Source organism: Camelus ferus, chromosome 2, assembly GCF_009834535.1.
Source record: "Camelus ferus isolate YT-003-E chromosome 2, BCGSAC_Cfer_1.0, whole genome shotgun sequence".
Classification (NCBI taxonomy): Eukaryota; Metazoa; Chordata; class Mammalia; order Artiodactyla; family Camelidae; genus Camelus; species Camelus ferus.
In genome coordinates, this window is record NC_045697.1 from 46,129,992 (window position 1) to 46,157,288 (window position 27,297).

The 27,297-nt window shown below is 37.7% G+C and overlaps 1 long non-coding RNA gene across 1 annotated transcript; it reads right to left on the reverse strand.

Annotated features, from left to right (window-relative positions):
• Positions 1-1,897: 1,897 nt before the first annotated feature.
• LOC116656761 lies at positions 1,898-25,467 on the reverse strand. Its single transcript, XR_004311687.1, has 4 exons — positions 25,026-25,467; positions 21,804-21,851; positions 20,319-20,491; positions 1,898-2,464 (listed from the first exon to the last, which is right to left on the reverse strand). It is a non-coding gene; the product is annotated as an uncharacterized LOC116656761 (long non-coding RNA).
• Between the last annotated feature and the right edge of the window lie 1,830 nt (positions 25,468-27,297).

Consider the following 27,297-nt stretch of genomic DNA (forward strand, 5'->3'; position numbering starts at 1 on the left):
CAAAATTACTTGCAACATTGGGATACTTTAAGAAAGATGCAGATACATGTTTCCAAAGCAGGATGAAATATTTTAAAATAGAACCAGAGAATAACAGCCAATAAAGTATAAAATATTTGATAATATTATTTGATTGAATGATCTGAGGATGTTCTAGCATATAAAATAGAATTGGGAGAATGATACCTTCTTTTGGAGTTATAGTTTTTGACAACATTTACTTGGATGTATTCCCAATTTCAATCCAAATATAAAAGTGAGTACTTAAAAAAAACAATAGAGGCCTTATTGCCATAACATTATTAGAGTTGAACAACTACTAACAGGATCCTTAATGGTTCACGTATGAAAACCCATAGTCCCTTAGTTATAAATTTATAACTGTGACTGGGAAAATTAGTGTATAATTTCTAAAATAGAAGAAATCCTAGAAGAAACTTTAATTTCATGTCCAGTTATAGAAAAGCATAGACTGAGATTTACTTTTAAAAATATGGTTTGTGTTTTTAGACATTAAATAATTTAAATTTTAAAAGGAATGCAAACTTATTCAAACAAAAGAGACCTCTACATTTAAAAATGTAATCAATGTTGGTGTATTCCATGTTGGTAGTATGTTCTTCCATGACTTTTTCTATGCTATTTCAATTATCCCCAAATATTTGGGAGGTTTTTGTTTATTTTAGGAAATGAAATCTTATAATACACATGGTTGTGCTGCCCTCATATAAAAATATGCCAAGGGTAGCCCTCCTAGACTAGATCAATACGTATGGATCTAATTCATTCTCTTAGATATTTGCTCTATGTTTCATAGACTCATATACAATAAATATATACTCTTTAAGTTCTTTCCAACATTTTTTAGCAGTAATTACTTACAATGCAAAACATTCAAATGTACCTTTGATTTTATTTCTGTGCGATAGAGTCCCCAAAACTGGGATAGCTGGGTTAAAGGTTACGAGCAATTTTTATCTGAATAAACGCTGCCAGATTACTTAACAAAAGCTATATATCTCCTCAAAGACCCCTGCAGCAATGCATGAAGCTCTCCACTTCTGTAGAAACATAGATATTCTGGATTTTACATTCTTGGAAAGATGTCTTCAATTATTTTAAAAGATTTGCTAATGAGATTGGATTATTTTGTATCATTCTGGAGCTTAGAACTAGTTTAAGTGAAATTAGCTTTTGGCTTGGTATATTTTTTTCTAGCAATGAGAGCTGTTCATAAATATAGACTGCTTTTTTCAGAGATCAGTTTACTGTTTCTGCAAACTATGCTTTGGAAATAACCTGCTAAAAATAATTCTTATATTTGCATAATAGTTTATTGCTTATATAACACATTCATATTTTAAATTTCTATTACTCTTTTGATCTCCATTAATCTGTTATTTTGTATGCTAGTTTTTAGTAAATCTTGTTTTCTGAAGATTTATATTAATCTCCAATGTATTCTCTCATTTTCCTTCTCCGTGTGTCTCCCAGCCCCAGTTTTGTTTTTGGCATTTTGGAAAAAAACAGAGTATTATGGGGTACACCATTCACCCAGAAGTAGGTAGTATAGTCATCAATATCCTAATTATGTGTCTTTTATAGACCACATACCAACTTAATATTCACTTTAAAATAGTAAAGTTTAATTCAGACTTATCTGTAAATGCAACACGGCTCTTAGATTTAGGTTTATCTCTATTACCCTAGCCAATGTCAGTGATGCTGGAACCAAACTGCAAAATATTCCTCCCTTCATCTCCCCATAACTGAATTTTGATATGAGAATCAAAGGTGAAGACTTTAAAAACAAGCTTAATGGAGTAGTTTTAATTAACAGTTAGATTGTATTTTGGTAGAGGTTGCAGTTCTTAGAAAGCCGGCAGGGGAAAAGTGTTCTTACAACTGTGAACATCAGAGACCTCAGAACTTGGTGATTACATGTCTTGGCAACAATGAGAGTAAGTACACCATCCCAAGGGCAGATGACATATTTTCCAGACGTCACTATTTAGTTGTGTCACTGTCCAGCGGCAGCCACCGATTAGGAAAAAAATCCTTCCTCCCCTTAAGGAGCATAGCCGGCACTGAAGGCAGTGGGGGAGATGTTGGCAAGGTACCGGAACAGGTGGCAGCAGCAGGTGTGATAGGCGAGAGATGACAAGGGCACAGAGTGTGCTGCGGCTGGCAAGCTGTCGGTAACCAGCGTTCAGGAACTGCCGAGAACAGAGAAAGAGCAGAGATGGTGGCACAGGGAAAGAGGAGCAGGGCAGAGCAGACTGTCATAGCAGGGTGACAGCTACCCCCTGAACAAGCACAAACAGGAAATGTGATGAGAGTGGAAGTGGTGACCTGCAGCCCCAGACTGGCTTGGAGGATCACACCATGATGACAGGGAAGCCTGCGGTCCTCCAGCAGACGTGCAAGTCACCCAGAGCTCACATGCCAGAAGGCAGACCACACCCTGCAGTCACAGTGAGAGAAGAAAACAAAGAGAAAGGAATTCAGTGATATTTCTTTTTTTCATCTCTTTTGGATGCTTTGGCTTTTTTTTTTCCACTCAAGGAACCATGATCTGAGGAACATGTGGATGTCCCCAAATACTCTGAGAACCCAGAGGTCTTAGATTGGGAATCAGAGACTAAACATATTGTTAAAGCCCCAACTGTATCTGCTCTATAGCTGTGTTGAGACCACAATCAAGATGTCTAATTATAGATGATTGTAAAACACTTCTCTCATACAATTCAACTGACTAAATATTTACTGATGCCATATTTACTGCATTAAAAGTCCCATAAAACAAGGAGTCGCTGAGGACTGTTACTATGCTGCATTTGGACACTGCCTTGATACTATATAAATATACAATGTGATTACATTTAAATCCACTGTGATAGAATTCCATCAATATTTTATTATGTTTGTTTTGACAGATTATCTCACATAAGATATTTCTCCAGGATTCTGAAGTGTCAGACTTGCTCAGGGTGCAGTGGAGTTGCAAAGCAGAGCTGAGTTTCAGTACATCACAATATATTATGTTTTCTGATACACCTAATAATAATTTTTAAATGGTGATTTTTTGAATGTCAGCCTGTGGTTATGACAAGATTGGTTTACTCATTCAAAATTCTTTTCATAGTGCTTACTTTGTACAGGTGCTGTTCTGGGTACTAGAGATGTCATAGACAACAACAATAAAAACAACCATGACCTTTACTGAACTTCCACTGCAGTGAAGGGAGGCGGATGATAAATAAATAAACCACTGAAAAATTAATCATAGTAAGCAGGATGGAGATATTAGGTTGGAGGACAGAATGTTGCTATGTTACATAGCACGGTCAAGAGCGGCATTCGTGACAAATCGCCACTACAAAGCAACATAAAAAGTGAGGAAGCAACCTGTGCAGATATGGAAGAAAAATTATTCTGAAAAAGACACACTTGGTGCAAGTCATTCATGAATTCTGTTGTTCAGGGAATCAGAGAAAAGGAAAAGTGGCTGGAAGGGAATGTAGGAATGAGAAAAAAAAGTTGTTTTTTTTTTTAAGATGCAGCGATTAACCACTTGTGTGAAGATGAGGATGATTAGGAAAGAGGAAGAACTTGATGATATAAAAGAGGGATGGAAAGATGCTGGGAAGAGATTCAGTGCTTTAAGGTGGGATAGGCTTTTTCCACCTCAACACTGGGCCAGACAAGTCCTCACTGTGAGGGCTCTTATATATCCTAAGACTGCTTAGTAGCAACGACGACCCTACTACCCATTAGACACCTGGAGCTCCCTCATAGTCAAGTTATGATGATCAAAAAATGACTCTAGACTTTGCCAAGTGCCCCCTGGGGGACAGAACCACTGAGAACCACTGGTGTAGGACTTGGTCTTCAGCAAGAGCATAGATAGTTCATCTACAGTAGCAAAGGGAAAGCAGGGTAAATGGTCATGGATTCAGATGATCTTAAAAATGTGATAGGTGGAATATAAGGAGTTACTTCTGATCGATTCTGTTTCACCTGAGAATGTGTAGGGGAAAGAATATACTGGAAATTGAAGAAGAGGGGAACAGCATCTGGGAGAGTGAGGGGGCGAATGGTCTAAGGAAATGCAGCTGGACTGCCAGAGAGCACTAAAGCTAGGTAATGAATTCAAAGTAAAATCAGCCAGCATGGTTAGGCATTATGACCATGGCTGCGGGTGAAGGACAAGGCTGCTTCTACCCAGCCATGTAGTTCCTCTTACACAATAACCTATATAGTCAGCTGCTTATCTAGATGGAGATCAGGAGAAAGGGAAATACAGAGACAAAGGAATTTAAATTAGTAACTCAAGATACTCTCCAGTCATACTAGGAAGATATTCGTGGCTACTTCAAATAGACGTCTCTAACAAGGGTCATATTTTGAGAATTGTAAATATATTTTTGTCCTTCATCTTTCTGAGTATAAGATCTTTATGAAGCTGATCCAAAATATACAACCACTTGGAAAGGGAAAATAATGGGAAGACTTTGCTAGAAAACATGGAGAGAAAGAATAAAGCAATATCTGATTTCTGACGTGGAAAATATGATTTGGCAGCAGGACTAGTTAGGACTAGTTTCCTTGTTCTGGGAGCACTGTCCTGTGCATTGTAGGATGTTTAGCAGCATCCCTGACTTCCACCAACCAGCACCTCACCCCAATGTGACAACCGAAAATACCTCCAGATACTGCCAAATATCTCCTCGAGGGAAAAACCACCCTTAGTTGAGAACCACTGTAGCAGAAGATTTCATAAATTCCTTTTAGTTCCATTTAATATATCAGGCCAGGCTTGAAGGACTTACATGACAGAATCTTCCAGAGGATGGAGAAAATTTACCCCTTTCACCTACAGTAGCTAAGCCATAGAAAAAGATATCATTTAAACGGAGGGGAAAATATACAATTTGTCAAAAGACTCCCTCACTTTCCTTATAGTGGTAATAATATGCTTCCCCTTTTGGTCCAATTATCATCCTCTGGAAATAAATTTAATTATTTTATTTAACTGCTATTCCATTTAATAGCACTTCATCTATTTGAAGACAGTTTTCATGTCCTGTCTAGCTCTTCCTCTTTTGAATTAATCATTTCCAATTCCATCAACCAAGTTTACACGTAAATTATTCTTGTGAATCATTTTCGTGGGGGACCTGGAGGATAAAGGGTAAGGCGTCTTTGTCTCTGTGTGAATGTAGGCAAGAGGATGTATACATCCTCAGGGCCTTTTAACGCACTCAGCAGACATTTCTCTTAAGACACCGACAATATACACAATTCTGTTTCTTTCATGAGTGCATAATTATCTTATGATAGAACTTACAGGACACCCACTTCTAGTGTGGATTTTGTTAGAGGCCAGCCAGATTCCACTATAATGAGCCATAACATTCAAGTATGGGAGAACCCTGGAACTGCCTAGGAGTGGGGACACCACTTCTAGTCTAAGCTCCAGTATTGTCAGTGTGACCCTTACTCGATAGCTTAAATAACTGATGTTTCTCCTTTTTAACAATAGTTGTATCTTATTACCTTTATCCTTACATTGCAACATGTCAACTACCAAGGGTGATAAAAGGAAGTAAGTGATGATTGGAAGAATTCCAGTAGCAGTTACAAGAAATGACCACAGGAAGAAAGAAGGGAAGAATATGCTAAAAAACGAGTTAACAGTCACAAAAAGGAAGGGGGGGGGGTAGAAGAGGAGCAACAGCAGGAAAGTCGCCTAAAAGTATAGGCTATGAGTACTCTTTCTCCTCCTCCTGTTTGGAAACTGACAAGCCCTGGGCAGCTATACTGACCGGAAGGAAGGAGTGGCGAGGGGAGGGTATGGAAGGACCAGAGAGCAGAGCAACTGAACACCTGAGAGAGCAAAAGGAAGGAAAGTGAAACCACGGAGAGAGGAAGCGTGAGTGTTAAAAGGTATTCCAAGAATTGATGTGTCCCAGCTGAGGAATGGAAAGCGAGCAGGAGGAAAAGAAATCTGAATTTGAAGTATAAATTGGTCATTAGAATAATATTTAAAGAAGATAATAAGCGGAGAGACCTTTGTTAAAACTCATCTAAGAATAGACAGCTTAGAGCCGCTATCAAATTATTATAAATTATTGAGGTACATTTATATATTATATGTTATACATCATATAATTATATATAAATTATATATAATTATCTATAAATTATTTATATATATAATTATATACATATGTAATTTCCAACAGGTGATAGAGTCAGGAGGACAGGACTGTGTTCAAGATTCTACCACCCATGCTGCTATGTGAATGGGGAATGCTGGTTCGTTTGACCAGCAGTGAAAGTTGAATGGTTTTCCAAATTCTCCTTATATGTTTCCATGGTAAGAAAGAATATTATACAGCAATTGTGATTTCAAAAATGAGTGTATGCAATGTAAGTTTTGGAAGCAGAAATGTATGAAAAAAGTTCAGAGAAACTGGGGGCTTGGATCTAGTTTTACAGCATGTTTGTACCCATGTTTTGTATCAATGAAATGCTGAGTTCTGTTTAAAAACAGAGGCCACTACACAAAAAAACAGGCCCAATTACTCAGCCTTCTTTTTTACGATACTCTACATTTGACCCAGAAAATAAGCACAGGGCAAATGTAAAATGTATTGGAATAAAGAAATATTTATTTTAAAGTAGTTCTATTCTGCTTTTCGACTATGACCAACTGTAGTAGGCCACCAACCCAACAGACTTGACCTCAAAACAGCTAGCTATGTTTATTTGTTCCCTTGAAGACCTGATATTCTATTAGAACTTTTTTTAAGCAGGGGGAGAAAGGGGGTGAATGTATCATTTCCAAAGAAGTACTTACAAAAGTTTAAACCTCAAAATGAGAAAAATAAGTATGTTAATATGCTGTTTCGAGCATTATTTATGGGTGGGGGAGCTGGATGAAGGTGATCAAAAGGTGCAAATTTCCAGTTATAAATAAATAAGTACTGAGCATGTAAAGTACATAATGACTGCTGTATGGTATATTTGAAAGTTGTTACGAGTTCTCATCACAAGGGAAAAAGTCTTATTTCTCTATATGAGATGATGGATATTAACTAAGCCCATCGTGGTAATCATTGCACAATATATGTAAGTGAAGTCATTATGCTGTATATACCATGAACTTATGCAGTGCTGTATGTCAATTATACCTTAATAAAATTGGAAGAAAAAATTAAAAGTTTTAAAATGATATAAAATAAAATATTATTTATTAATTTTAAGACTAAAAATACATCTATGAATCATTTCCAGGGTCACAAAGATCAAATGAGAAAGTGTGAAGTGAAATGCTTTGGTAAGTATAAAATACTAAAGAAATTTAAGCTCTATTGTTATTCATGTTTCTTCTGAAATATAAGTCATCACAAATATGCATTACTAATGGCTCAGATAAATGAAAACATTCAATGATAAAATACATATGAAGAAAGAGAATTCAGTTCCTACACAGTTAGAGAAAAATGAAGTTTGGAAGATACAAATGTTTAAACGAGAAAAGCAAGTAATGTGGACCAAAGTTTAAAGAGGGAAAGTATTTACTACTGTTACTCTTCTAAGGAGACAATAGCCCTTCCAACATGGAAACCTGTTAGCTTTCCTCATGGGAAAAATTTTTTGTAGAAATACCTTGTATTTGTAGGACATATTTCAAAAGAATAAGAAAAATAGACAAATAATAGTTTTGTTATAATGTGCAATGTTAATAATAAGTGATTTTGTAAAGATGAGAAAATTTGGTAAAGAGACATAGCGCCTCAGATCACTTGTACGACTGGCAGGTAAAGATAAGCTAAAAAGATATAAAATAAAATAAAAGGTCAGTCAGTGATGGAAACTCTGTAGAAGATGAATGTGAGGAATGAAGGGAGAGTTTCTGGATGAAAGGACAGTGGACAGTTCCTTCTCCTTTCAGGCCTCCCTTACTTATATCAGTGAGACAAAAGTAGAGACTGTTGGTGCAGTGTGTGTCTACCAAGCAAGGAAACAGAAACGGCTGAGTTAGTTGTGAGCAGACTGCCACTGTTCTGGTAAGAGCAAATACAAAGCCACATGCATAAGGTACAAAACAGAACTGTGTCGTTTCAGGGATTGATTCTGCAAACAAGTTCAGTGTTCTTACAGTCACATTTAAAACTAGCCTTGTGCAATACAAAGATAAACAGCAAAATTTACACAATGATTAAAATTTTAAAATTTTCTTTACTTTGAGTAATATTAAATAGCTTAAATAGCTAATTAAAAAAAAAAAAAGGACTGGCATGATAAGTTGAGAGACAGAAGCAGGAAAAAAGGAAAATGTTTTGTATTTCAGTACCTTTAATGGCACTCTTCTGCCTTCTGAACAAGAGGTCCCACACTGATTGTGAACTGGGCCCTGCAAAGTATGTAGCCAGACCTGCCTGAGGCATCATTATTGGGTCCCAACCATCATCCAGAATCCCTTTCCACCTCCTTACTGGGGCCTCAGTTTCTGTTAGAATTATACAAAGTTGTCATTCAGCAATTGCACAGAAGCTTGAAATGCTCAGAGATGCCATACAGAGAGCGGTGAATTTGACTAAGAGAGAGGCATCGTGCCCCAAACCTGCCAACCATATGTGTTTGGGGAAGTGACTGACATTTTTGGCCCCTAATTTCCTCAACTTTCAAATGGGGTAAAAATTTTCTATCCCTGGGGCCACTTCAAGGTCCAAAGAATCTGTAACTATGAGAAATAAAAATTTCAGTTAATAAGTCTGCAAGTAACTTGGAGAAGGAAACTCATACCTCCATTCTGCTTTAGCCTTCATAGGTGGTAAATCATGCGTCAGAGAAGGACCGAGAAGATTAACTACATTCTTGATATAATTACATAATTGTAATGTTTTGAGTAACAATTGAAATAAAAATATATAAAAATCACAGTCAAAAGAAAATATGAAAACTGTATATATTTTTGGATATTTTATAGTACTCATTTTATGTATATATTCATGTTACCTTAGAAACTGTTTTAAAACTTAGAGTTAATTAGAATAATGACTATTGTCATTTTGAACTCCTTAAATGATATTAAAATAGCATGATTGTGTTGTTAGTCTTTAATAATATTAAAGAAGTTTTATAATTATACAATTATTCATTTATATTTCCAAAATGTGTTCTTTGTAAACTAGCCAAAATTAATTATGTTCATTTCCTAAGTTAATTGCCTTAGAATATTGGTTAATTGGGTTTCCTTCTAACTTCTCAACCTTATATTCAGTGCAAAATATAACTGGAAAAGTTAAACTTTCATTTTAAAAACATACATATTTTCTTCATTCGGTCAGTGGGAAACTGAAGGCAGAGGGCATAGCTGCCTAAATTCTCAAAGCAAGTCAGGAACAGACTCCTAAGTGTTACACTTCTTGTACTAATCATCATGTTCTCTAACTTCATAAAAGGAAGCTGCCAAAAAACTTCAGCAAATCATAATAATGACATATTAAAATTTTTCCCATTAAAGCCAATAGAAGGCACAGATGCTCAAATTCTTTCAATTCAGCATTTTAAAGATCCTAGTTAATGCAATAAACCAGAAAAAAAATTAGAGGTATATATATCTCTGGAAGGAAGAGACAAAACAGTCAACATCTGATGATGGTATGATTGCTGATGTAAAAATCATCTAAGAGAATCACCAGACACACTATTAGAACTGATAGTTAGAATTAATTCATTTAGGTAGACAGACATCAGATCAACCTTTAAAAATCAGTAGCTTTCTTTTGTACAAGCAATCACGAGAAACGGCAAAAGAATAAAGGGTTTCATTCACAGTATCAATAACTACAGCATGACTGTGGATAAACCTGTCACGGTCAGTCTATTAGAAAAATATGTTAACTAAAGGACATATTATGACATAAAAATTTCAGAGATACATATATTCATTGACGAGAAGATTCGACATATCATTTCACCCCAGATTAGTATGTGAATTTAGTGCAATGCTCGCTTGCAATAGAATTTTTCTGTAACCATTATAATCTAATTCTAACATTAATATGAAAGAGTAAATAAACAAAAGTAGCAAAGATAATTTTGCTATTTATTTTTGTATTTGAAGAAATAAAAAAGCTTTGCTATGCCAGTGAGCTAAAAAGGTGCTACTTTTTAAAATGTGGTGTTACACAGGTATGCGTGAATAATAAATAATATTAAATTAATAGTCAAGTGCCCAGAAATAACTCTGTAAACATAGGAAATTTACATTATCATAAAAGTAGCATTTAAAATCAGTAAGAAATTATTAACTATTTATCAAGTGGTGTAAGGAATATTTATCATCCATTTAGGAAAAAGAATGAAATGAGATTTGTACCTCACACACAAAAATAATCCTCAGAAAATCTGAAGACTTAAACAAAATTATAACAATAAAACTGTATAAGAATAGATGAAAATATAAGATAAATGTACAAGATACATATTTGTTCTGAGAGTACAAGTGATCTTCTTAAGGAAGATACAAAAATTAAAGTCATAATAGAAAGAACTGATAAATAGACAGCATAAAAACAAAAATTTATGACAGAGAAATAAAGTTAAAAGTCAAGAGATGGGTTTGAAAAATACTTGCATAACTGTAAGCAATAAGCATTTGATATTCAAAGTACATAAAACCTCCTAGAGATTAGTAAGAAAAAACAAATGGCACAGTAGAAAAACAGGCAAAAAATATGAATAAGAAATTCACAGAACTACAAATACCCAAAAAATGTATGGAAAGATGGTGAATGTAAATGGTACTAATAACTTGGCAATAGTTTCAGACATGAGATACCATTGAAATGACTATGTAAAGATAGATAATGAATGTTGGCCTGAGTTTGGGGAGCCTGCTCTTCTCCAGTTGTTGCTAGTTGCGAGGGCACTGGTGAGACACTGGGAGACACTGGGAGAGCTAATTGGTAGTATCTATTACAGCGTTCATTGCCTCTCCCTATGATCCAGCAAGTCTCTTCACAGTACCCAGTGCAGAGAAATGCTTGGTCATGTACAGGCAGAAAAAGAAACTAACTGTACATTTTGAGGAAAATGGGTAATTATAGATAAGTTCATTCTCAAAGACATTATGCCATAGATCCAAAGAATGAGCGAGATTTATAGGAATCAACATGTAAATAACTTCAACATCTATTATTGAATAAAAATCATTGTACACCAGAAATTGTTGCAACATTGTAAACTGACTATACCTCAATAAAAAAAGGAAAAAAAATCTAACACATAAATGACAGAACAATTTGTTCAATGGTATTTAACATTTATTTTAAAAACACATGTGCACATAAAACAAAATAGTGTGGTATATATTGTAGGTGTCTGAAACATTTGAACATAAATATTTATCACCAGATCTGGAAGAATACACAAAAGGAGGTACCTTTGGGAAGGCTTGGAGATTAGACCCAGTAAACAATGGAGGCTGCCTCTTCTCTGTACTATTTCAGTATTTTATACAGAAAAATTGGTCATGTATTATATTTATGCATGAAAATAATTTTAAATACTATTAAAATTAGTATTATGTGTGTAATGATTTAAAGTGTACTTGCTGTTTTAACTTTTTTGCTCTCAGATGTCAAACATTTTCTTCAATAAGATCTTTTCAAAAGTGGTAAAAATTATGTTAGAGGGGCCTCTGTCACAGTGCATTTTGATAAGTAAGTCATGGGTGAATGATATAAAGAGATAGTCTTTTGGAAGGTAAGAATAAATGTCTTACGTGATTTCCCTATAAATGCCTCCATTTCATAGAGAAATGAGATACTGCACTATTTCTGAGCTTAAAAACTGCTGATTTGGGGTAAATTTTAAGAATAGCTGAAAATACTTTAAAATCAATATCAGTATGGATATAGGAGAGCTATAGAGGGCATTTATTCAACTGAGAAGCCAGAAAATTGTAACTTTATGCCAGATGGCTTAGTGGGAAATACACATGACTATAAACAGACAAAAAATATAATATGTTTGTAACGTTACTTTTTATGCACAAGTAGTGGTACTAACAGTATAATAGCAGCTTGTGAATGTTTTTTATGTTAGTCAAAACCTCAAACAATAAAATGTCTTAGATATACTAAGCACATTAGACATTCACATTTTAAAGACATTGCTTTTTAAAAAGGGGTTCAAAACACAGCTTTAATGGATTACTAGGGAAATTAAATCAAGAATGATGAAATTCGGAGATTCAATTCAACTGGTGTTGATGCTGGATATTTTTCATCAGTACTAAGGTTTGCGGCAAGGGGCAGAAATTGAACGACTGTTTCTAAGTCTCAAGAGGGCTGCACATCTCTTATTGTTTCACACTAATACAGCATCATAAAGTCCATGAAAACTTTAGAAAATAGACATTAGTGTTCTAGATGCTAGCATTGAAATAGAGATATTTAAATAATCAAAAATAATATAGATATAATTAGATATCGAAGAGGGTCATTCAAAATGTCATAATATAAAATACACTTGAAACATAAGAATATACGACTCCAGTATCAGAAAGATTTTAGAAAAAGAGTTTGAGAAATAGCAGAAACTTTTCTGGGAAAAATCAAAAGTTCCAACATTGAAAATAAAGGCATGTAAAAAAGATTCAGTGACAGTAATCAAGGCTAAATTTTTCCATTTTTAAGGGAAATAAGTTGAAAAAGTGACCTCTAGTGGACTCTCAGCTTCATGCATAAAGTTGGCTCTTTTTATTTTGAAAAAAATAAAAGTTTGTATCACGAATATAAGTTGCTAAGGACATAGAATCTGGATAACGTATTTTTAAAAACACGTTTAGAAACATTGTATTTATTTTGGCTGTTTTCAAAATTTAGAAATCATTATTTCAAAAGGAGTTCACAAAGTCTCCTGATATAATCTAGTATCTTTAAAATAACATCAACTTTAAAAAGTACTTTTCACACATGGAACAGTGTTTATTGCCCAAAAGTGCATTTCCAGGTGGGCGAGGAGAGACACAGTTTAGATTCAGGAGAATGAGTGATAGGATCTCATTGACCCATGCCTTTATTAGCCCAATGCTTCATTTCTTTCCCTCGCACACTGCCAGTGGATGGCACACCGACAAGACAGACTGACCATGGCACGTGCTGGCTTCTTACCTTCTAAACTCAGGCTGATCATCTGCAGGAACCCAGACCCTCTGATGAGCACATGCCGCAAACCAGCACCCATTATTTCTTGACTTCAGGATCTTGAAGGAAATTCGTTAAAAAGCACACATTGGAAACAAGATGTTGATTTACAGTAGGGTGGTGAAAGAGTAGAAGCAGAAGAGGTCCTTACTGAGTTAAAGAGGAGATTTCTCTTCAAAAATCACTATAAAATATATTTTTATGAAAAAAGAGAACCATTTTTTTCAAAGAGCAAAAAAAAGTTAAGATGAAATTTCTTGAAAATAAAATATATTCAGGAACTCTATTTCCAAGTAAACATAAAAATTCTGTGCAAGTTCCACAGAGCACAGGAAATTTCTGGAATGATCATTTTGCTCTTTCTAACCCAGAAAAATTATTATTTAAAAAAATTACAGTTAAAATTAATTAAAAATTAATTTCTGAAAAATTGTAAATCAATAATCATCTCGAGGTGAGAATTTTTTTTCTTTCTAGAAGCAGAACTTTATTAGTCTTCTTCAACTAATATCATATAGTTTTATAGGACTAAGAAGATTTCAGTAACTTTTGAAAACCTCTGCTAGCTCAACCCCACACCCATTCAGAGAAATATTAAAATGGGATGGGGTGTGCAAGCTTAGCATCACTTCCATCGACTTTTCATAGTTTGATTTTTCCTTTCTACTCAATTCTCTTAGAGTGAAAACTACAGAACTACATGTTTTTCATCTTTCTTGGCCTCAATTCTTCCAGCACCTAGGTGATTTAGGAAAAAAAAGGAGATCTAAAAGGCTATTTAAAGAGATAGGATAATTTTTTCCCCAAAAGTTAAACATAGAGATTTGGAAATGTTGTATACAGAATCATTTTGGGGGGCTCTCAGAGGATCCATTGCTAATAGAATCCATGCTTTGATTCTTTTTTTTTTTTTAATACAGACTTCTTAGCGACTACTTGACAATTTGTCTTACCAGCCTATACAAGCGCTCAGAACGTGCCTTTCGTGCTTAAGAAGCCAGCTTATCAAGACCTCCCACGCTGCTCACTCCAGGCGTGAGTGAGCAAACAGGTCTGGCCGGTGTGCCCTAAAGGCCAGCATTCCTGGGCTCCGCCAGACCACCAGGGAAGGGAGCTCTTGGGAGCGGTGAGGTTCCAAAGGAGTCTGGAGGAGTGGGTTTTTACCCCAGATGTTTAGAGGAGACAAGGAATCTACTCTGTCATGTGGAGGAGTCCGTGGTTCAGACTCCAACTTTATCTTAGTTTCCCACTTAGAATTCTCAAGAAATAGTCTGTATCCCAGGAAATCTCCTCTCATAGTTTCCCAGCAACATCCTCTTTGTACAAAAAAGCACAGAAGATGCCTCCCTTCATTCACAAAAGGGAGAAAAGAATTTAACCCCAAGATAACGGAAGATTCACAAAGGCCTATAAAGGGGGTTATGAAAATAAGAATTATTATGTATCTAGTACCTGCTAAGTGACTTGCACTTCCATAGTTCACCTCTGGTCTTTACAACAACCTTATATGCTTTTCAGTATTCCAGTTTACAGGCGAGAAAGCTGAGGCTCAGAAAAATAAGATGACATGCCAACAGTACACATGGCACAGAGCACCACCAAGAGGGAGTATCAAGGTCTTTCTGACTCCAATACCTGTCTTTGCTCTACATCCAAATACAACCTAGAAAAGCAAGGAAGGGTGACTGTCATCCCTTAAGTCATGAGTAATCTCAATACCTGATAACTATCCTTACCAGCTGCCTAGCCAATAATTTTGAACTTTGACTTAACAAGCTTTAGCCCACCAATGAACAACAACAACAAAAATTACTTACAAAACAAAATAAAACTTTTTTGGTGACTTTTCTCAGGCCACCTAGAAGCCAAATCCATCCACTCCAAGTACAGAGAAGTATTAAAGATGTCAGATATAATCCCCCAACGAAGGCTCCACTTCAAAGGTAAGTGGAGAAAGTCATTTAGGCAGCGTGTGTAGCCTGTCACTTAATGCGCTTTTCAGTACAGCAGCAAGAACACAAAGAGTTGTTATAATTTGAGATACTGAAAAAGAAACAAAAGACTTTAAATCTCTGAGGCATTTTGTTTGACTCTTAGAACACTAGAATATTCTAGGCTGCTTGCCAAATGAATGTTTGGTTGAATATAAATAAGCTTATTATCATGCATATGATAAATGTGTACAAAAGAATTGAGGGTTAATAAAACTTTTTATTCCTAAACAGACCAATATTTTATCAGAAAGGCCCATTGTGGGAAGAGATAAATTGGGAGTCCGAGATTTGCAGATACTAACTAATATATATATAATAGAAAATAACAAGTTCATACAGTATAACACAGGAACTATATTCAATATCTTGTAGTGACTTATGGTGAGGAAGAATATGAAAATAAATAAATGTATGTTTATGTATGACTAAAACGTGCTGTCCACCAAAAATTAACTGACACAACATTGTAAACTGACTATGAGTGTGTGTGTGTGTATACAAATATATATATAAAGAAAGACCCATTGAAAGTTTTGCCTATATTTCTGGGATGTTTTTCCATCTTAACACTTTCTGAATTCTGAGTATCAGCAGTATTTCTAAATTATTTCATTATACTACACCTTCTTTCTCTGACGAGCCGTAGAAAATGCCTGGAATTTAACATGTATGACTTCAAAAATTTCTTCTCATTTATTATGACAAAACTTTTGATTTTTTAAACTCAGCTTCCCTGGAATGTATATCAAAGGATTGTGCATTTGGATAAAAAAGGAAGAAAAAAAAATCAATGCAGTCAAAACAGTTACCTTATAAAGTACCCATTCCATGGGTCTGTATTTAGGATGCCTTCTTTAATTGAAATGGAATATTTGAATTATATATTAATAGAGAGGGTACCATCTCATTATGACATATGTCCTCGAGTGCTGTCTCACTCCAATGCAAGGGGGGAATATTATCTTAAAGAGAATAATAATGGTAATCATTGACAGATGTATCTGTTGAAGGAACAGATATATTAAATTATGTTGAAACTTAAGTCATAGATCAATCTGAGAATTTTTTTCCAAACCTATAGAAATGGCTTCCCTAATGACATGTGTCATGACCTTTCATTTGTCCTTGTCACATCCAACTGTTGTTTCAAGCATGTAGTGGCCCTCTTCCATATTTTATTGCTGAAGCTACCTACCTAATTAAGAAATTAGATGATATGTAACACGCTGGTGACCCTGACAATGAAAGTGATGATCTGATAGGATAAAGAGTGTTTCACATTATTAACTGAAGTTTTTTACCTCTGAAAGTAGTGGAGCTGGTTATTTGTATAGAAAAGGCAATAGAGGAGAAACAGATATGCATCCTAAGAAGGCAAATAGTTTTTAGATTCATATTTGACACTTAGAACATTATTTTTCTTCAATTTTGCTTGTTTAAAAAGAGAATAGGTAAAATGGGCAACACATACCACAATTTTGGCAACAAATACCACAATATGCATCTAAGAGTCAATTATTACTAAAGAGAGCACACATAAAAAAGTTTCTAGGAAGAAAAAAAGAGACCTTAGATGTCTTCTCTGTTCTCAACTGTCAGAAGCAACTTTTCAAGACTTTATTAGGATAAATGGACTCTGGAAAATTAGCTATTTCTCTCGTTTGTTCCTTTTCCTTTCTTGTCTGTGTAGGGTGTAATGGGGTGAGGGAGGGGAGGAAGATGGGATAGAAAAAGCAATAAGTGAGAGAAGTTACTAGAAATGGTATAATTAGCATTCCTGACACCTTGTCTCTGGGCAAAGCTTCAAACAGAAGTTTGATATCAATCTTTCCTGTGTCCTCTATTTTTATTAATACTCATATAAATGTAGTTTCTCACAACTAACTATTTAAAAGTTGAGTGATTATAGCAAACGACTTCTCTGTAATATTTCATGACACCTACTAACTTAGCCTACCTCCTTATTTCCTGTAGACACACTGATATTTTCTCCTTAAGCCCATCCTATTTGATAGGGATGTCTTAATGTTGTACAGAAAGAAACTGTATCCAGCAATTTGAGCCAAAACAATTTGATAACTTAAGCTCCCTGAATTACATCACCTGAAATAGGACCTTTTCAGAAAGCACACACATAGTAGGTTAACTAATTAAGGATTGTGACATTCTTGGGACATACCAAGGGCTGTTAAAAGGGAAGTGTCTTTAAACTCTTCTTTCCTCCCCTGGCCTATGGTAGGAAAGACCTACAGAATTACCAAGTCATTAATATTCTTCATGCTTATTAAAGGTCAGCAACAGTGAATCAGTTACTAGCAACTTCCTAAAAGTTTAGGACAGGAAACAATAAAGGATGCTATATCCAAATAGAAGCTGCAAGGATAACTTAGCTGGATAGAATGTAATTACTGAGGTTAAAATTAGCCAGGTCACCTTACTCTTATGGAAAAAAAGCCCTGGGAACCTGGCAACCAAATAAATAGATAGGAACTTCCTTCCCATTAATAAGCTTCTTTCATTCTGTGCTGAAACGTTACTCCAAAGACATACACCTATTATCTTACCAAGAATGCTTCCTAAACCGAGTTTGGACACCCTCCTAATTATTAAAAAGACCCTGAGCTGAATAACTATAAATGTGTGTTATAGATATATAGATAGATAGATAATCATATTAGAACTGAAAATATCTTACAAATCACGTAGTTCAACCTCATTTTTTAGATGAGGAAACCGTCCAGAGTTGTGACTTCCCCAAGCTCAGTCAGCTATATTGACATGGATTGTTTACTATATTATTGATCTTCTGTGGGTGGTAAATATTTTTAATATTTAGCTGTAAATTATTTTGTCAATTTAGCTAAATATTTTTGATAAAGGTTGAGTTCGACTTTGTCACTCAGCATATAGCAACAGCATATGTATGAGTAGTTGCTAAAAAAAATAAAGAATATATAACTTAAAAGTCAAAAGTGATATTGCAGCTAAACATGGAAGACATCCTTTCACTAACAAAGCATAATTATTCATAATCAAAAAACATTTAAAGACATTTCTTGTACTAGCCATTTTGTAGTTTAAAACCCGAAGTACAACAGATGATTCTGTCTATTTTCCACTAGGTGGCAATATATCTTTTTCTTTACAGTTTAAATGTGTTTTTCCAGGGTATGATGAAAAGACGCCTTTGAGTAGTTTTTCTCTGAGTTGACTCATTTGAAATTAAGACTAAACAACCTTAAGAAAGAGACATGAGAAATTAGGAATATACTAAGACAGAGGATAGGGTTGTCTTATAAAACGTAGAATTAAAATTAATAAATTTTGCTTCCTATATGCTCATAAACAAAATTTAAACTGACATGACCCCCTTAAAAATTTGGTAGTGCTGTATCGTTTAATTGAAATCAGGTTTGTCATGTATTATTAGTAGCAAAAAGCACTGAAAATTTTCTTAGTCCTGTTTAAAACATCATCCTCAAGATTAGGTCGTAGTGTTCTAAGCTGCAGTATGTATTTTCATAGCCTATCTTCAATCAGGACTTGGAAAATAGTACTCATTAAATGACTTTGTGTGTGTGTGTTAGTTTGTTTGGGTCCATACTGGAGATAAGTTGGTTCTGAAGGAATAATAAGACAACTGCTGTTTTCTTTAAAGTCAGATGGGTTTCAGTGAACTGTCTGCCAATGTACTGGCTTGCGAAGGCTGCCATAACATAATATCACAAACTGGGGGGCTTCAACAACAGAAATTTATTTTTTCACAATTCTGGAGGCTAGAAGTCCAAGACCAAGGTGTGGGCAAGGTTAGTGTCTTCTGACGCTTCTTCCCACGGCTCACAGATGATAGCCTTCTCCTCGTGTCTCCACACAGCTAAACCTCTGTGTGGTGTGTGCCCTAATCTCCTCTTCTTACCAGGCCACCAGTCAGCAGTCATAGTGGATTAGGATCCTTCTGTGTGACCCTACTTTACTTACCTCTCTAAAGGTTCTACCTGCAAATACAGTCACATTCTGAGGTACTAAGGCTTAGAACTTCAACATAGGAATTTGGGGTGGAGGCAACACAATTCAGACCATAACAACTAGTAAATCTATAATCACAGAGTGCCCCGTACTTTTAACTGAGCTATAGGACCAAAAATCCTAGATTGAAAGCCTGAGTTCTAGAGCTAAGCACTGATTCTAGAGATTATCTAATCCACTCATTCTTGACCCTTGCGGCACAAAAGAGCTTTCAAGTGCACCAGTGCCTGGTCCCACACCCAGATATTCTGATGAGTTAATTTTGAGTGGGACCGGTCATGAATATTTTTTAAAACTTTCCAATTGTCTCTAATAGGAGACCTGACTGCAGAACCACTGATTTAGACAACTATTTCCCAAAAGTGGTTAAAGAATCACCCATAGAGTTTATTAAAATGCAAATTCCTATACAGGGGCAGTGGCTGCCTTCACTCTGATCTGCAGAAATGGAGCCAAGTCCATTTATCAAGGGTCCTAGTAATTTTTATGAACCCAAAAGTCTGCAAAGCTCTGATCTAGTCTAACCCTCTCATTTTACATTGAGGTGAAAAGGCTGAGGCTTGGCGAAGTTAGCTCAGCCAAGGTCACATAGCTAGAGAACAGCAGAGCCAGAAGGAGATTAGATGTTAGATCTCCTGAAACTTAATCTAAATTTTTTAGCAGGATTCTCTTAGCTAATAAAGAAATGTGTGGACATTAAAACGATCTTGTAATTCTGGTCCCAGGACTCAACTGCATCTACCCTCGAATCCAGGCAGGTCCTGACAAGTCTAGAAGCCCAAGAGGACAGGATTATTACAGTTGTATTTCCTTTTAAAATGCATTCCAGGAGCCTGTATTGTGTTTGTGGACAATGGGCAACATCAGAACTGATGGGTTATTGCGAATCCTACATTATACTGTGCTGCCAAGGCCCTGCAGGTCCCGCCTCCCCAGATTTAGGCCTGAGTCCTAGGTGGAGGCTACAGTAATGAGTTAGCAAATTCAGTGCTATGAAGCCGATGGAGGAGTCTGTTTCCCTGGCACCAGTAGCTTCTGCAGCAGGAGTCAGTGGCTTAGCATCACTCACCATCAGAAAGTGGCAGCCTCTGTGCTGGCGTCGGCTGGCAGAGAAGTAGCAGTGACTGATTGGTGAGCTGGAACAGGGAGCAAACTGGTAGCTCAAGAGATTTTCACTTCTGCTGCTATTACCCATCCAAAATCCAGGGGTAAAGAGAGCTCTTGGGAGCTTGGTGTCAGAGTCTGAGTTGGTAAAGGGAGGGAACACACATAGACAAATAAGTTGCGACATGATTTTAGAAAACCTAATGCATTGGAATCCAAAAACTTAAAATCTAACCCCTCAGAGGGTGACGATCCACAAATATTGAACATTTTTTCCATAAAGATTTAGCTTACAGGTTTTCTTGAACAGAGAATTTTCTATGCACTTCTATTTTTTGTTGTTCAAAACAACCCAGACTTGAGTGAGAAAGAACAGCAAAATCTTGACATGTTATGAATCACTAGAAATGGGAAAAAAAATCCATATGAAACAAAGATAGAGCATCAGTGAAGATTTTTTAATTTAATGTATATTTATAGCACTATAATTCAATTGAGCCTCAATATATCAACAACATAGCCATTTTCTAGACTGAGGATTTATACATTTTAAGTTTCCCAAGGGTTGGCTGCTGTTCTAAACCCTTCACGGTGTTTCTCAAAGTGTGGAGTGTGGACCAAGAACCACCCGCTCTAGACTCACTTAGGATGATCGCTTACAATGCAAGACTCTGGGCCCCTCATGAGATCTACCCAGTTTCTGGAGATGAGCTTGAGAATCTGCATTTTTAGCAGATACCTAGGTGATTTAGAGCGATTGCTCCCTCGAGGACCTCTACAATGTCCAAAGATACTACTGCTTTTCCTCTGCTCTGGGAGCTCTTAATAACGTTTCTGATGAAAATTTCTGAGAATAGTTGTCTCTGGGGATTGTCGTCTTTTGGAGTTGTTACCTTACTGAGTCAATGAAAATGTGAAGTTGTTACCAGAGGTCCTCTTTTTTCAGTGTCTTTACATGATTTTCCAGCTGACCATGCTCCTGGGTCCCTGAGTAAGCTGTGTAGGAGCTGGTATGAAAGGGACCCAGACTCTGTACGTATTAAACTTTAAATTGCTTCTCCTGAAGTGTGGTCAAAGGGAAGACACCATCCCAGAGAAGAGAGAAAATGTGTGCTCTCTGAAATCCCAAGTCCCTGTTTTTAAGCTGTTACAAAACTGGCTTAATACCAACATAGATGTATTTTGGATATTTAAAGGATTTAAGAAATTCAGATGGGAGCTGCTGGCAACCATGTAACTTGATGAAACTTGTCTTACCATGCTATTATCATTACTCTGCATGGAGTTAGGTTTTTGAAAGGTAGGTTTTCTAAATATCTTCCTGGTTTTAAGTTTAGGCATGTTTGGAGGCTTAATAAACACTTTCAAGTGTAGCCTCAAACTCAAAGACCTCTGATTTGGAAGCAGTCTTAAGCATTACCACCCCCAGAAGAGAAGAACCTCTACATACCAATGCCTCCTCTTTCCTTCGACAGTTCCAAAATTAGGAATTAAGCCCCTAAAAAGCAAATGGAGGGAAAAAAATACTTTCACGTAAGATTCAAACATTTTTTCTTACTATTTATTCATACTGGTGGGAATCTTCTATACCACCTCTGCTGGAGGGCAAAGGACTAAGGGATACCTAACAAAGTCATAAGGCAGAGGCAACCGAGGGTGAGAGGTTCTGAGACAGAATTCAGAGGTTAGATTAAATGTCCATGCAGATGAGCTTCCCACATTCACTATTTACCTCTATCCAGCCCTGCTAAAGCAAATAGTGTACTTAACCCTCTCTAAAAGCATTGTAATGGGGAAATCTAATTTATCTCTCTTTGTAGGAGGAACCCTGCAGTATTAGTCCCTTTCTTTCTTTTCTGTACCTTCATTTGGCTCCCACCCTGGACCCCTGAGCCTAGAGAGGCCTATGGATACTAAGATTTTTCTAACCCGCATGATTTTTTTATCATTTTGGGGACTGGGTGTCGCTGTTTGGCAATGTTTTTCTCTCTCAAAGACCCAGTGAAATCTTGCCAGAGGGGAAAACAGATCTTAATTTATTTGTTTGTCTGGGAGAAAAGAAGTCATTAAATACTTTCAAAAAGTTTCACACTTCACACACACACACAAAGTTACCAAACACAGAAAAAGCTACTTTGAGTTCTGCAAGCAATAACACTGGCACACCCATCCCAGATGAATCCCTAGAGAAAAGTATAATCATGCTACATTTTTCTGGATTTCAACCCCCACAGCAGATGTGCCCTGGGCTCCTGGTCAAGGGTGGGACTGGTTTCTGGATTTCTCCCCTGAAAGCCACAGCTTTGCTTTTCTCAAAAAAAAAAAAAAAAAAAAAAAAAAAAAAAAAAAAAGAAATCTGGAATTGATGGCTAGACATCCGAAGAGAAGCGAAGGGACAAAGAACTGGTTGAATTAATTTCTTTCATCCCATAATTATTTTCTTCCAAATCTCATTCCTGTTCTTCGTTTACAAAGGACATTAGGATATTTCCCTGAAGAATTTACTCCCTGAAGAATTTGGGAAAGAGAAGAAGATAGTGTAGGTGTTCTTCAAATCTCAATTTTAAAAGAGGGGAAATGATAAAATGACACATTCTAGCTCAAAGTCTATTTAAAAACACTAAAAAAAAAAAGTGAGCTGGAATCAGGGATCCCTTCTAATGATACTGACTGTTGGATTAATATCATTCATGCATCACCATGATCTGCAAAACCAGAGTTGTTTTCACTAAGCACTGAGACAGCATAGCTTTCTAAGCAAGATGTCATTTCTTTAATGGTACGCAGGAAGAGAAACAGGCTTCTCTTCTGCATTTCGAGCATCTTTTCTACAAAAGGGCAAATTATAGCTAGGATTGCTCTTACAGCCCTTTTCGTTCTTATTGTTTTGCTTGTATATAATTTTTAAGTACTGGGAACACATGGTACTTATAATTTAAGATTATTATAGCTAAGCCAATTAAACCCATACATCCTTCGATGGACTTATAGGCTTGCTTGATTTTACTTCTTAAATATTATTTCAGTGATCCTTCTGTAAGTTTGGGACGTAAGAAAGAAGAGCTGAGTAGTTAAATACACATCTACAAAATGAAACCAGCTGTTACTCCCACCTCTGCTTGAAAATGAGCAAAGATCATTAAAGGAAGTCAAGGCCACAAAAGAGTTCTTAGAGAGGACTAGAGCATCCTGACCACCTGAGGAAGATAAGCCGAGGCTAAAAATCTATCTCTCTTATCAAAAGGGAAGTTAATCCTGTACAATAGTATGAAAAGCTTCTACATGAATGATTGTATTTGCTTTTCAAGACACAGCTGTGCAATAAGCCCACAAGTAGTATTATTCACAAATTCAAGTAAAGTAAACTGAGATACATAGACAGAAAGGCCTCAAAATTTGGAGCAGATGTCCTGCCTTAGGAGCCATTATTCTTTCCATTATACTATGATATTGTATCACGTCTTTCTGTTCCAAGATCCTAAAACATGATGAATTGGGACCCTTAGGAGGCTTCCTCCTGGATAGGTTGTGAGAATTAAACCAAAGCAACATATGAAAAGTACTTAGAAGAGTGCCTGCCAGTTGTGTATCTATGTGTGTGCTAAAATGGATACGTACATTTGTATATATAAATGTATATGTATGTACATAATATACACATATATGCGTAAAAATGCACCATGTGTGCAAACATGCATACATACATACATATTCCAGTACACAGACACAGACAACTTGAAAAGGAATAAGTAAATAACAATGATCATAACCAGGTTAGCTATGAAAGGAGGACACTTTACCAGACCTCTCACCCTAGAGAGTTAAAAAATATAATTTTTTTAAAAGAACTTTTTCTTCAGTTTCTTCATCCTCTAGTCCTGGAGAAGAGACAAGTTTCTAAAAATTTTAAGTCCTGATTTAAAATAAGAAAAGCAAAAGTTGCCTTAGGAATGGGATCTGTGAAGCAGAGAAGCAGAGAGCATCCCTTCTGCCTGCCCAGCCCGATTATAAAGCCGGCAAGTGTTCAGGCCCACCAGTCTAAGGCTTCTGTTTCTGCCTCAGCATTCTAGGCCTCGTGGCCCGGTTGTCAACTCAAATGCATTTGGAAGAGGAAAGGGAGGTGGCCCAGCTTCTCACTCCATTCCCAGTTCAGTTTCTGAGCAGGCTAAACTTTCTACACCCATTGGAGGTATTTTTGCACCTTCCGCGGAAGACAGTATTTCCAAACAAGGCCCAAAGGTTATCTGTTCAAAAGTCAGACTAGCTGCTGCTTCTACGAAGAGGAACTGTTCAAGAGGTGGCCGTGTGAGATCCCAGGTGTGTGTATGTGTTTGTCTATTTAGAGAGGACTGGCACTTGTCCCTCTCTCTGCATCCCCAAGTAGGGTGTGAGGTAGTCCTCAGTACCCAATATATGCACAATGCAGTCTCCGGTTGGGCTGGTGCGACCACCACAGGAGTTGGTTGCCTGAATGGCTGAGAATCATCAGGGGTGAGGGTTAGGGTGGGGATTTCCTAATAAAACTCCAGAAATGATCTCATATCTCCAGAAGTACTTAAGAGATGGAAAAGAACGTGGAGGTCAGGCAGGATTGCGGGATGGGGAAACAGAGATACCACAGAATGATCCAAATTGATTCCAGAACAGAGAACTGGAAAAGAAAATCTGAAACCTCGGGGCGGATCCCTGCTCGCCGCGCTTGCCCGCGCTCCGTGGTTGGGTCCTCGGTGGTCCGCTAAAGCGAGGCGTCCCGGCGCGGCTGAGCGCTGACGGCTGCCCCTGGTTCCGGGTGTGTGCGCCTCCCCAGGTCCCCGTGCGCCTTGCAGACCAAGCGCGGACTCCTCCACCGTCCTGTGGGCGCGGAGGGGAGTCTGCGCCGATTATGCGTAGGGAAGGAGAGGAGAAGCCCCTGACCCAAGAGGCAGGTGGCCCTGGGCCTCGGGCCCTCGGAATCGGGAGTCGGAGGTGCACTTCCTGGCCGTTTTATTGGTATGACTGGTCCCGGGCGTCCAAGGTCTCGGCGCAGCGGATCACGCTTACTGGACCCGGCGACTAAAGAGAGACGCTGAGGAGAGGGCAAACTCTGCAGAGGACCGGAAGCGGCGTGCACAGAGGTTCAGAGACCTGGGTGGGAGGAGGAAGTGCGCAACCCCGCTGGACCCCTGTCCTCTCAACCCCCACCGCAGCGCCGGACGGCGGCTGTGGCTGCACATCTATGTTCGCAACTGGCCGGCGCGCGGCTGCGTCCTCTACTCGCGGTACTCTGGGCCTCGGAGGGCCTCGGAGGGCCTCAGAGCTAGGAGTGGGCCCGGGACCTTGGGAACTTTCCCCGCTGGGTCCGGTGTCGGTCTCGGCTCTACAGAGCCTGCAAAGCTGTGCAGAGATGTGCGTGCGTCCTTTCCTGGCCCTCTAGTTCCCGCACGCCTGTGCGCGTACGCTGTCCTCTGCAAACACATCCTGGGAAATACAGGCGTCGCCCCCTCCCACGCACAAACGCCAACAGAGAAGAGGGGTTCGCAGTCCGCCCAGAGGCAGCACGCTTGGGGATCGCAGACGCTAGGCGCCGGGTCACTCCCAAGCCTTCTGCCCCTGAGTGGGACACCACAAGCACTGGTGCGGCAGCCGCTCGGTTTTCCTTTTCCCCAGTCTTTAGGACCTGTGGGTTTGGCAGGCACTCGGAGCTCAGGCCACCTGCTTGGGCTTCAGGGCACCAGCCTGCTCCAAGTCTGCATGACCCTGTGACCTTGTTTTCTCCGCAGCTGTGCGCCGACATTTACGCCTATGGCCTCAGCCGGCTCAGCAGAGGGGTGGGGTTATGGAATCTTAGAAATTCTCATCTAAGAAAGTTAAGATACATCCGAAAGCTTAATGCAACATTAAAAGAAAACATGCCTCAGTTTGCCTTGGCTGAAGGCAAAACTAGCTTTGGGCACCCTTCCCCTACTGCTTCTCTCCAAAAAGGTCTTGTAGGCAGTTTGGTCAGCAAAGCTGCCCAGCTCTAAAGTGTCTGCCACGAACACACCTACCTGGGTCGCCTGGGCAGTAGCTCAGCCAAGGCTCGGCTTTCTTCCACATTGTGTGATTAAGTCAATGACCATGCAAAAGAAAACACAGGGGAAGCTCAGGAGGTGTCTGTATGTGTCCCTCAAAAAAATAACGTTCTAGACTATGAGGAAGTCCTTTTCAAAAAGCAGTATTTGCTTACTTTTTCTTCAGATCTAAATTCAATTTTTGAATCTCCAGCAGGTAATAAAGCCACCATAGTGAAAAGGAGATTCTGGAAGAATGGGACAGAAATGAAAGGGCATTCAAGTTTTTTTGGTTTGTTTTTTAAAGTAAGACCCCAGGCAACCTGGGTTGGTTGGCTGCTTGGTTGGTTGGTTGGTTGGTTTTTAAGAAACTTTTGCTCCAGAGATCCACTATGTTCCAGGCAATTTAGTCAACCTCTCAGGCATTGTGATTTAAAGATCTCTTGAGGCCTACTTTCTATTTGTCCCCAAATATCTTTCTTACTTCTTGCCATCAAATTTGCTCCACAACCAATCTTGATCTTTTCTCCAGAAAGCCCTCTTTAGATTTAAAAAGAGCCTGATTAGCTCACTAGAAAAAAAAAAAATTTCCCCATGCTAGAAGTTCTTTTAAAGATAGCAGAACCTGTCTCACTCATTGTAGAGATAAGACACCAAGATGCAGGTAAATTAATGATGCCAATAATGATGCAAGGTTATACTAGTCATTCAGAGCAGTTATAACTGGAATTTTGGATTGTTCTTCTCATCACACTTTGCTGAGGATTAGTGTTTCAAATTACCCAACTGTTGCCTAGGAAAACTGAGAGCAAGCCTCAAAGAAATGTAGTGCTAAAAGTACTTGGATAATCTTAAGAAAGTCAGCCTGCTTTTTCAACAACCTTGGTCACACTTAAGGATACACCTTTTTGCCTT